Source organism: Hordeum vulgare, chromosome 5H, assembly GCF_904849725.1.
Source record: "Hordeum vulgare subsp. vulgare chromosome 5H, MorexV3_pseudomolecules_assembly, whole genome shotgun sequence".
In the NCBI taxonomy this organism is placed as follows: domain Eukaryota; kingdom Viridiplantae; phylum Streptophyta; class Magnoliopsida; order Poales; family Poaceae; genus Hordeum; species Hordeum vulgare.
Genome location: NC_058522.1, coordinates 550,464,923 through 550,476,876, shown reverse-complemented (window position 1 = coordinate 550,476,876; position 11,954 = coordinate 550,464,923). Strand labels below are relative to the sequence as shown.

Sequence of the window (11,954 nt, the reverse complement as noted above, 5' to 3'; positions counted from 1 at the left end):
ACTCCTACTATCCAGACTCATTATTAACATTTGCTGATATGTTCAAGTATTCTGGAGAACATCACTCATCAGCAGACACTGTTGAGAAGTGTTTGTTCGCACTGAAGTGCCCAGGCCCTTCTCCAACCTACTGAGAAAGTGAGAACGGACGTGGAGAGCATACCCAAAACCAATGTACAAAAAACATTGGTAGTATCAAGGTCTAACACAGAATGAACATAGGCAAGAAAAGGACATGCATTGACCATTCCATAGCTAAATATAACAGAGCTCCTCTTTGCGACTTCTATTAAGAGAAACCACAAGTCCTACGGTCGATTAAACAAGAAAATGTTAAACAATGCATGATCTGCCAGGGGGGAAGTGCTGGCAAAAAACCAAACCCAGACCAGAACTAATAAGGAGCAAGTTCTCTACATCCGACAAGACCAGGTCTTCGGCAGGGGGGAACAAACCAGCAAAATAAGGCAGACTCCAAGCCTTTTTTTGGTTCTGCTAGATATCATTACAGGCCAAAAAAGAAGGAAAACTTGCATGAAGCAGGAGGAACTCCTTGAGCAACCCTTTTTGGTTGGAGAAGGGCCTGGAGTCCAAAGGCACAGCTACAAAAGAACATAGCACCCTTCTTCGAAGGAGACACCATCACGGAGACTCGGATACAGCGCTGCTTCTGCCTGCCAAACACCAGCATTCCATCAATCACCAAGGAACATCGCATGATATTTTTAAAATGCATCACCAATCACCAAGGAACATGTACCTGTTTCAACTGGCTCCTGTAAATAGATTTTTTTTTCCTTATGCCTATTTTTTTTACTTGTTATAACGGTGTGCTTGCTAGAAAAATAGATGTGACTAGCTTGTTGTTTCTTTTTTAAGTGATATGTGTTACATTGGATGCATTTTAATACTGACCATATCTTTTGCATGTTCATATTATTGCAAGAACTGTTACAATTATTAGTTGAATCTCCAGGGCGAGGATCTTTTGCAGTCCTCATTGATTGTAAACTCAAGTGCTACATGTTGAGGAAAAGAATAGAGGATATACTCGGAAGATCAATTGATCTATTTACACTGCGTGCAGGAGGACAATATCTTCAAGATAATGTTACTCTCAAAGACTACAAACTGTCTTATAATGCAACTGTCCAGTTAATGTTACGACTCCTCGGAGGGGCTGATAGGTACTGTAGTTGTTGTAATTCCTTGGTGTGCAATTGATCAACTTATCTTTTTGTCTGTCTGTTCTTTTTATTTCCTTACATCTGAACATTGATATTATTGCAGTCCGCCTTCAAGAAAAAGGTCTCGTCAAGAATTGAGTCTTAGATTTGACGACCCCCCAGCTCTTCTGAAATAGCTGCAAACACTATCAGGATAAGCAACATAGGGTACAAAGAAAGTGAGTAAAGAACCTTCAGGCAACTACAGCAGAAAACTATGCAAAGATCTAGTTAGAATTCGAAATTGAAATAATTTAAATTACTGATAATAGGACACAACAAATAAGTATGCAGGTTCACCTCTTTCCAAAGGTGTCATGAATATCAACGACCGTCTCTTATACAGCAGCAACTTTGGACACATACGATTTTCATCCTTTTTCAGAAATTTAAGGAATTCCACAATGTACGGTAATGATCTATTAGAGCTGCAGAAAATTTGTCAAAGATAATGTACTAACGCTGCTTTATCCATTCGCAATTCTTCTTGGCTTGCATTTGATTTTAGTGGTTTGAGCGACACTAATCTTTCATCAAACACTGCAAAATCACGTGCTCTCAATTTTCCTGCCCATGTCTGTCCATTTTTTTCAGCATTAATGAATTTATCAAGAAAACTATCGCCCAAAGCACGCCCTTCATCACTGAAGTCGTCAACGTATTGTACTGCACTTTCAGCGGCGATATCCGGAATTATGTCCCTCTTAAAAAAACGCGCGCGATCTTTGACGTAGACACTCAAGAGAATCATACCAGAAGCGCAGATATCGTAAATTTATTTCAGAAGAGCTGGGGGGTCGTCAAATCTAAGACTCAATTCTTGACGAGACCTTTTTCTTGAAGGCGGACTGCAATAATATCAATGTTCAGATGTAAGGAAATAAAAAGAACAGACAGACAAAAAGATAAGTTGATCAATTGCACACCAAGGAATTACAACAACTACAGTACCTATCAGCCCCTCCGAGGAGTCGTAACATTAACTGGACAGTTGCATTATAAGACAGTTTGTAGTCTTTGAGAGTAACATTATCTTGAAGATATTGTCCTCCTGCACGCAGTGTAAATAGATCAATTGATCTTCCGAGTATATCCTCTATTCTTTTACTCAACATGTAGCACTTGAGTTTACAATCAATGAGGACTGCAAAAGATCCTCGCCCCGGAGATTCAACTAATAATTGTAACAGTTCCTGCAATAATATGAACATGCAAAAGATATGGTCAGCATTAAAATGCATCCAATGTAACACATATCACTTAAAAAAGAAACAACAAGCTAGTCACATCTATTTTTCTTGCAAGCACACCGTTATAACAAGTAAAAAAAATAGGCATAAGGAAAAAAAAAATCTATTTTTAGGAGCCAGTTGCAACAGGTACCTCAGGAATGTTTTGCTCCCTCTGCTGCGGAGGTTGAGAGGTAGCTCTATGTATGTTGGTGACCTGCCTGTGATTCAGTTTTTTAGAGTACCTTTGCCCTTCAACAGGCTTGCATGCCTACAATCAGTTTGTAGAGAACGATGAACAAACGATGTCTGATTCAAATATGAGGAAGCAAGAATGGATACAGTACCTCCATAGGCAGATACACAGGCCGTGCATCACTTCCAGACTGCAGGCACGGCCAAGTGGTGTACTCCAGATCGTAGTCATATCTTTGCTTGAAGTACTGAACAACTGATATTCTTGTTCTCCTCTCATCAACAGGAAATCTAACAACAACAACAAAAATAACAAGAGTAAAGTGATATTAGAAAGGAAATAACAATCATGGATAGATGTTCAAAAGCAAACTGTGGTATAAACATTCATATGGGAAATTATGAACAGGCAACGACTTGGCCCAAACAGATCTTTGCTATGTTGCAGAAATCATATGCATATGCCGCTGGATGAATGTTGTAAACAAAATTATTCCCCTAAATAATTCCTGACGCACCAACATCAATGAAGAAGCAATAAGCTGAAAATCTATGCAACTACACATCTTTCTAATATTCCAGCAACCCTAATTAGTTGCTCCAGAAGATAGAGATAAAAGACATAATGGAAAATATTATAGCATTTGAGGACAGATCATTACATGAGCTGGCTCATGGGAATAGGAGTGATCCCCGTTATCTTGCATCTTCTGATTTGATCTTCTTGGTGGTTTGTTTCAACACGCACCCCACGGAATGCTTTCTTTATCTGCATAAAGTCGGTCCGAAAGAGATTGTTGATCTGGGACTGAAGTGCATCAGCTGTGAAGTGATTCTCATCAAAAAGAACATGGTAATGAGTTGGCCTGCTAGTTCCCTGAGGAGCATTTCAGAAACACACTCAGTATACAAGCACTGAAGATAAAGTGCATAGGAAAAAATGAACATGTGGGCAAAGTTCGTACCTGAATGCCAGCATGGCTACACAAGTATAAATCAAACTCTGTTGGGTGGCAAATCATGAGGTCAACCACAGTTCCTGCAAGGCAACAGAAACACAAATGTGCACCCAATCACAGTCCGCAATGCTTCAACAAGTGTAGCATATACTTAGTTGTTTATCAGTGACATTGAAATACCGGTGTATTTGCTAACCTGGAAGTATGTTCCCACTCTTGTCAGTCATATCACACCTCCCATGAACCTCAGGGAACAGCCTCGTGTGATGCCTTTTCTGGACAACCACGAAGGTGACTGGGGGCATATACCCCTCCTCCAAAGAGGCGCAGGCCTTGCAACAGCAAAGAAGAAAACCATCAGAATGAGGATAAGGGAGGATGTAACATCAGAGGAGATAGACCAAAAATGAAAGTTGCATGTCACTCACCTTCCTGATTGCGTCCATTTCATGAAGCAGGACATGGCTGAATTGGCCTTCACTCACACCATCCCTGTACATGAGAATGATCAGTCAGTTAGTCAGCTCAATTGACTGGACAAGATGAAAAGAGTGTCCTGAATTTGGGCACATATATATACCTGCAAAACAATATCCTCTCAGGCCTCCAGCCTGTCTTCCTGCGGAACGCAATCAGTAACTCCCTGTAGAGAAAACGATGTCAGGTTAGCAGTTGATCCATATGGCAATTGATAGTGATCGCCTCTGCCTAATCGCAAAACTCACCTGATCATGCCACCATTGACATTACCCCTCAGTGGATCTTTGGTGACACTGAAGAGGTCTTCGATTATCTCCTGCCTGTGTGGTTGAGCAGAGACAAGACCTCTGTACTTGGTGATCTCTGGCCAGTCCATTGATGCCACCACCTACATCAATCCAATAAAAGAAATGGCTAAGTATATCTGTACTCAACAGGTATGTGCATGCATGATGACCGTTCTATTTGAAAGATCAAATCAGATAGAAACAGATACCGAATTGATGACAAACTGTCAACTGTGGGAAAAACTAACCGCAGCAATAGATGATGCAGAGTCCTCTCCAGGTGGGGGGGGTGTGACATCAGCACCAAAGATGATTGTTGGGACTTCAGACACAAACGGTATGCCATTTCGCACAAAAGCTCTCTCCAGAACTGTGTTGCGTCCTCCGACCTAGTTAAGACACAGAATTATCACATTTAACAGAAACTGAAGTTGACAAAGAATAAACACATTCCATGGAAACTGAATATTGTAAAACATGGACCAGGTGGTTATGTTACCTTCACATTGATTTTGAGTGCGACATTCTGCAGATATTGCGTGTTCAGTCTGATGGCATGCCTTGGCAGGCAACACTGAGACACGATCCCAAGATCAGTCTCGCAAACCATCTTGATTTTCCCTGCAAAATTAAACAGGGCACACACATAAATCTACAGAAATCCAAGAGAATGTGGAAGGGGATTGACCAGAGGAGGCGTATGCATACCATAAGAACCACTGCCTTCAGGTAGGATTACGATTAACAGTTGCAACTGTTTCCTGTCTCCTTGTTTGTTGAGCATTTCCGTAGTACTCCTGCACACATCCCTCAAAGCATTCTCAATGTGGTTGGGGCTAGCTGATCGGTTGTCTACAGGTGGCCTTGGATTGACAGACTGCAGGGTTGGACAACACAACTCACTCAGCTGTAACATAGAAACATAAATCGTAAATGCCTAAGAAACAGGAAAGCAATACAAGCTTTTACCATTCCAGCCATATTCCACATCTGAATCAGATCACAACAGAACCTGTGTACCTCCTCAGGACGCATGCGTGAAAAAATCACACAAGCCCAGTTGTCTATGATTCCTCCATTAATCATTTTCTGCAGGGAAAACAATACACAAATGAGATCTATCATTTTTACTATCATCAACGTCACATATGTGCTACATACGAAATAATGGGACAAGTCACAAACAAGCTCAACAGGTTTTCAGTTGAGTAACTAGTGTGAAAACCAAATAATGAACAAAGTGCGAACACACTAAAATAATTTGAGTTGATATACATACAAAAAAATGACCTGTTATTTTTCAATACATTGATAACAAATAAAGAAGAAACTCAACAAGTTCTCCATGTAGTTAGTACCAAGAAAAGGTAATGCTTAGTAAACTTGGGAGTGAAGACAATGAAAAGGGAAATACCTTGTTAATCACGTTCCATTGTCCAACACTTGGCGCACAGGTTTTCTCCTTTCAAGAATCATGATATCTCAACTGAAACAGATACAAAGGATGTGATTACTACACAATCCTTCCAGTTAAGCAGCTTAGAGAATGGGAAAAAATGCACGACTCTTACCATAGGGGGAGGCAGCACACGGGCTGGAACAGCGACAAGGTCACTGCAGACCTTGATTCCAAACTCCTGAGCAAACTTGTCCTCAGCATACTTGCTGTGCAGAACCATCTACAGTGTGAAAAAGAATGTTATGAGAAAGAATGCACATTACAGGCAAACATGACATGTATGCCTTGAAAAGGACATTCCTAACTACATGAGTTACAACAGAATGGAAAGATGTTTAAAGATATGGACTGGTATTTACAGAATACAGTTGACAACAGGTACATACCTCACGAATGCTTTGCTCCCTCTGCTGGGGACGTTGACAGGTAGCTCTAAGTATGTTGGTGACCTGCTTGTCATTCAATTTCTTAGAGTACCTTTGCCCTTCAACAATCTTACACGCCTACAATAAACTTGTAGATAACACAGAGCAAGCAATGTCTAATTCAAATATGAGGAAGTAGGGATGGATACAGTACCTCCATAGGCAAATATACAGGACGAGCATCACTTCCAGACTGCAGGCAGGGCCAAGTAGTGTACTTCAGATTGTAGTCGTATCTTTGCTTGAAGTACTGAACAACTGACATTCTTGTTCCTCTCTCATCAACAGGGAATCTAACAACAACCACAAAAATAACAGGAGTAAAGTGATATTAGGATGGGAATAATAAATCATGGATAGATGCTCAAAAGGAACATTCATATGGGAAATTATGAACAGGCAACAACTTGGCACAAACAGATCTTTGCTATATTGCAAAATCATATGCATATGCCACTGGACGAATGTTGTAAACATAATTCCTGACGCACCAACATCAATGAAGAAGCAATAAGCAGAATATCTACACAACTACACATCTTTCTAATATTCCAGCAAGGCAGCAACCCTGATTAGTTGCTCTAGAAGATAGAGATAAAAGACATAATGGAAAATATTATAGCATGCGAGGACAGATCATTACATGAGCTGGCTCATGGGAATAAGAGTGATCCCCGTTATCTTGTATCTTCTGATTTGATCTTCTTGGTGGTTTGTTTCAACACACACCCCACGGAGTGCTTTCTTTATCTGCATAAAGTTGGTACGGAAGAGATTAGTCAAGTATTTACGGCCAATAACAGGTTACAGTGTGCATAACATGTTCTCTAAAACTAGCTGACCTTGACACGGTCCCTGTCAGTGAGAGGTCGCGAGGCATCACGTAAGTTGAGGAACTCTAGCACAAATTGGACCACCGTGACAGGCTTGAAGAAGGATGTTGCAGAGATATCTGAATCATGGAAGTTCAGATCATCAGATAGATAAATAAGGCTATAAAAAACTGCAATCAGATAACAGTAGCAGTGAGAGACAGGGGAGGGGAGTACCGATATTGAGCGAAAGGCCCATCTGTGTTGGGCGTAAGCTCTGGTAGTAACCTCTCCAGCACTCCAATCCTTCACCAATGTCTCCTCTGTGACCAAAAGTGGTTGAGAAGAATGATCTGGACACTGTGACATAGCTGCAATGAAAAGGCATTGCCAACACTAGTGTTAGGGCTCAAGAAAACTAACAAGTATGATCAAGTAATTAAATCTGATAGCAATAGATTGCTTGAATGTGGATGTCGTACTTCCAGGATGGTGACTCCCTGAGGACAACATCAAGCACTTGTATGGTTTCTTGAGGTATATCCCTCTGCCTTCCTTTGAGGAACTGCTGGAGGTGGTACAGATCTGTCCTCCAAGCAATTCTAATGGTGATCTTGTATTCCCTTTCAGCCCTGCAAATGAAGAGGGAGAGCAAGTTAGCAGCTACAAACACAATGCATAAGGAAGTTAACCCCACTTGTATGTATATATGTTGCAGAATGCAGATCTGATCGACCTTTCTTTGTCTTTCTTTTCCGGATCAACCAGTGTAACAGAGAACTCCTCTGACTCGAAAGGAAGTGAGCCTGCGGTGTAAAGGCTCTTTCTTCCATCGTAGGCAGGCAATTTGCCGCCAAGGGATGTCTTGCCTTGCACCTTGATTAGCTCACTGAGTACCTCCCTGTTGACAGCTCTTGATTTTGACTCCGGGTTAATGGAAACCTACAGCAAAAGCGAGGAAAAATAACCATTAGTTGCAACCAACACTTTCCAACATCACTATGTATGCAAAAAACATAATAGTAGGTACACTCTGTTCTACATTCAGTAGACAGAATAAAAAGACCATTAGCCCCCTGCTTCGTCCAATCATTCTAAACAAACAAATCAAATATTCTAATTCTCTGTAATTATGCTACAATAGTGCATTTAACAGAGTCGTGCAAGTCGAAGTAACAGGCTACTGGATCTTAAGAAACCACTAAACCAGATTCCAGTCAATATGCAGGGAAAAGTAGCGGATCTTAAGAAACCACCAAACCAAAATCAGGCATGGCATGAATGGGAATCCAGCATTGAAACGGCAGCACATACCATCGGGTGGCCTCCATTTGGACTTAGTAGACCCCAAACAGAAATTCATCTTGAAACGAAAATGTTAAATCACTTGTAAAAACAAGAGGGGAGGAACGCTGGATCCCAAAGGGATTCGGCTGAGCAGGACGGCGGGAATGCTGGATCCCAAAGGGATTCGGCTGAGCAGGAGGGGAGGAACGCTGGATTCTAAAAACAAGAGGGGAGGAACGCTGGATCCCAAAGGGATTCGGCTGAGCAGGACGGCGGGAACCTGCAGAGGCGGAGAAGGGGCGGAGGCGCTGGGTGAGGAAGGGTTAAGTGGGTGGAGCGACACCCTATCCCTATCCCTATGTAAATAAAATGATATGTTTAGTACTGTACTCTATGGACTGTTCCAGATACTACTCGTAGGACGCATGGCCTTTTCTTATTCCACTCCACACACACACGGACCGAGAGAAGGCGAAAAATAGAAAAAGAAAGTTAACGACGACCTAGAGGGCCACACGGATCTGCATTCGGCATCACGGTACAGGAGATCCGAGCACGGCCTCTGCGTTGCATGCATGCAGCTAGCGAAGCAGAGGCCGAACGAATTACAAAACTGCACCGGCAACAAAAGGTGGCAAGGGCGACAAAGGCCTCCTGCTTTGCCAAAAATGTATGGCAGCCACGTCCAAAGAAGATGCAGGACCATGGTCAAGCTCTGTTGGTACCTTGCTTTGCCTCTTTGTCGCCAGACGAGGACAGGGACCAGACCAAAAACCCCATGGGCAAACCAGTAACCGGACCTAAACAAGGCCAGAAAATGGCACGGTGTCCAGATCAAAGAAAAGATGGGCGGCTTTGCATGAGCCAAAACGGATCGGCTACATACATATAGTTTGCCAAAAAAATAAATATACTACTGCTACTTTTTTTTTTTGCGAATAACTATACTACTGCTACTAGGCTATGAAGCACCGATACTTCAGAAATCTGTGTATCGCCGTTCAGTACTTCGCAGATACTCCGATATGAGGTACAGTAGTTTCCAAGAAAACAGAAATAGAAGCGCCTATTGGATGGCTTTTGCATGGAGGAAATCTTTGTGCCTCTCTCTCCAAACTCGCTCTTCATGATATGGTAACAGGAGAAACGCATCTTCCAAAACGGCAAGATTAAAGGCAGCAGAAAAAAGAAGGAAAGACCAAGGCGTACGTGTGTAGCAGCGCTCGACCAAAACACCCATGGATGGATGGATGCGGTCCGAGACGCACGTCGCATGCAAATAAACGAAGCAGCTAACGGAGGACAACAACACGATCAATACAAGCGTAGATCTATGAGTGAGCTAGATCTATGGATGCGGTCGGACAACAGATAAACGTACGCAAGGAGCGCCAGATCTGAACAAGAAGGAGTACGTGAACGGAGAAGGTACGTAGGGAGGGAGAGAGGGATCTGCTCACATCGTAGTGGAAGAGGTTGTTGTCGGCGACGTTGACGAGGAAGTGGTTGGCGCGGATCATCACCCTCTTACCCACGGTGCCGGCGCCGGGGCGCGCGGGGCGTGCGAGCCCCTTCTTGGACACCGGCGCCAGGTCCACATCGGGGGCCTTCTCCTCCTCGAGCTGGTCCACCTGCGCAGCCGCGGCGGCGGATGGCGCCAGCGCGGTCTCGGTGACGAAGAGCTTCTGCTCCAGCTCCTTGGCGACGGCGGCGGAGGTCGGCGGAGCGGGTGCAGGTGCCGAGACGCGGGCCGGCAGGAACGGGGGCGCGGTCGGAGAAGGCGCGCGGACGGTGGCCGGCGTGGGCGAGGGCGCGCGGATGGTGACCGGCATGGAGGAGACGGACGGCGCGGGGCCGCGGTAGACGACGGCGTTTGGGTTGTGGTAGACGGGGACCGCGGGCGTGTAGGGCGCCGGCGCGACGGGGCGCGCGGGGTGTGCGAGCCCCTTCATGGACACCGGCGCGAGGTCCACCTCGGTGGCCTTCTCCTCCTCGGGCTGGTCCACCTGCGCCGCCGCGATGGCTGCCGCGGCAGCGGCAGCGGGAGGCGCCAGCGCGGTCTCGGTGACGAAGAGCTTCTGCTCCAGCTCCTTGGCGACGGCGGCGGGGGTCGGCGGAGCGGGTGCGGGTGCCGAGACGCCGGACGGCTGTAACGGGGGCGCGGACGGCGGGCAGCGCGGGGCCGCGGTAGACGACGCCGTGCTGGTAGACACCCTGGTGAGGCCCCGTGGCGCTTGGGGGACGAAGGGCTCCGGCGCGGGGGGACGCGAGGACGCCCCCGGAGGCGGCCACGGGAAGCGGCCGCCCCCGCGCCCTCCTCCCGCCGGCGCACCACCCCGCACCCCGCCGTACTGGTCGCCGCGGCCTCCGCCTCCGCGGTAGGCCATGGCGAGAGAGCGGCGGTGGTGGTGGGAGGGCTACGCCTACGCTAGGGTGGTGGCGGCGGCGGTGGATTGGAGAGGAAGAAAGGAGCGGAGCGGATGAGGACGGTGATGAGTGAGTTGGTGGGAGGGGAGGGGCGGAGGAGGCTGCTTTTATAGGCGGTGAGCGAGCGGTGGCGAAACCCTAAGGCTGGTCATAATGAACTTAGCAGTAACATCACACACTTCAATACAACTTTGCTTATGTGACACGTATTTATTGAAGAGAGAGGTGCTTGTGGTAACTAGCTAAGTTACCGGAACATCACACACTCCAAGAAACAATGAGTCTATAGCCTAATAAATGCATTGTTGCATGACACTACATACATGTTACTCCCTATTATGGAGGTAGGAACATAGTTTAGGAAAGCGTGTAGGTTCCTACCTTATGTTACTCTCCATTGTGACCAGCCTAAGCGAGCGAGCGAGCGAGGTGGTGAGCGCATGGCGTGGTCCGTACGTGAGGGGAGGAGGGGGAGCTTTATCCAATTTCGTGGTTCATCACGGACCCGCGTGTAAAACGCCGTTGCTCAGAGTCAGAGGAGAAATATCTTGGGCTCGCTCTCGGGGTGCGCGGATCAGAACGCGCGCGCGGCGGGGGGCGGCCGCGGAAATGCGCGACGGCGCGAGGGCCTTCCTGCAAACTGCGCGCACCCGGTTGCTTTTGCGAACCGCGGTTGGAGATGGGTGACCACGGTTGGGTCAAGGTGCAAACGGTGCTGTGCGTAGACGTGGGGTTTCGAATTTCGTTTCAAACCGTGCCTGCGATTCCGATGAGTGAAGAATGATGATTGAGCCACGAACGGGTGAAAGAACTTGATTTCTGTTTCACTTTGTTGATCTTTGAATTTTAGTTGGTGCATTTAACATGTGTGGAAAATCAATTAATCCTCATGCATTGATACAACTTAGCCTTAAAATAGTGGCATCTCCCCTCGGTCTTCTTCTATATCGAATGCAATTTTCACATATAACCACAAAATAAATAGACTTGTCTCACGTGAGATTAATTTAGAAATGGTCACATCATCACAAATATAATTTGTTTGAAAAGTGTGTCTAGTCAAATCTGATCCGCGTATATTTCTTCAATAAACCTTTATTGGTTTGGTAATAATCTGAACGATGACTATAAAAAAAATGCTGAGATGGTTTCTTTAACCAAATTATGG

General features: G+C 45.4%; 1 long non-coding RNA gene and 1 pseudogene across 1 annotated transcript; one reads left to right on the top strand and one right to left on the bottom strand.

The window, feature by feature from the left end:
* Positions 1-219: 219 nt before the first annotated feature.
* On the bottom strand, positions 220-10,118 carry LOC123452781 (annotated as a pseudogene).
* On the top strand, positions 580-1,341 carry LOC123452782. The gene is made up of 2 exons (XR_006632655.1): positions 580-1,187; positions 1,291-1,341. It is a non-coding gene; the product is annotated as an uncharacterized LOC123452782 (long non-coding RNA).
* Positions 10,119-11,954: the final 1,836 nt, after the last annotated feature.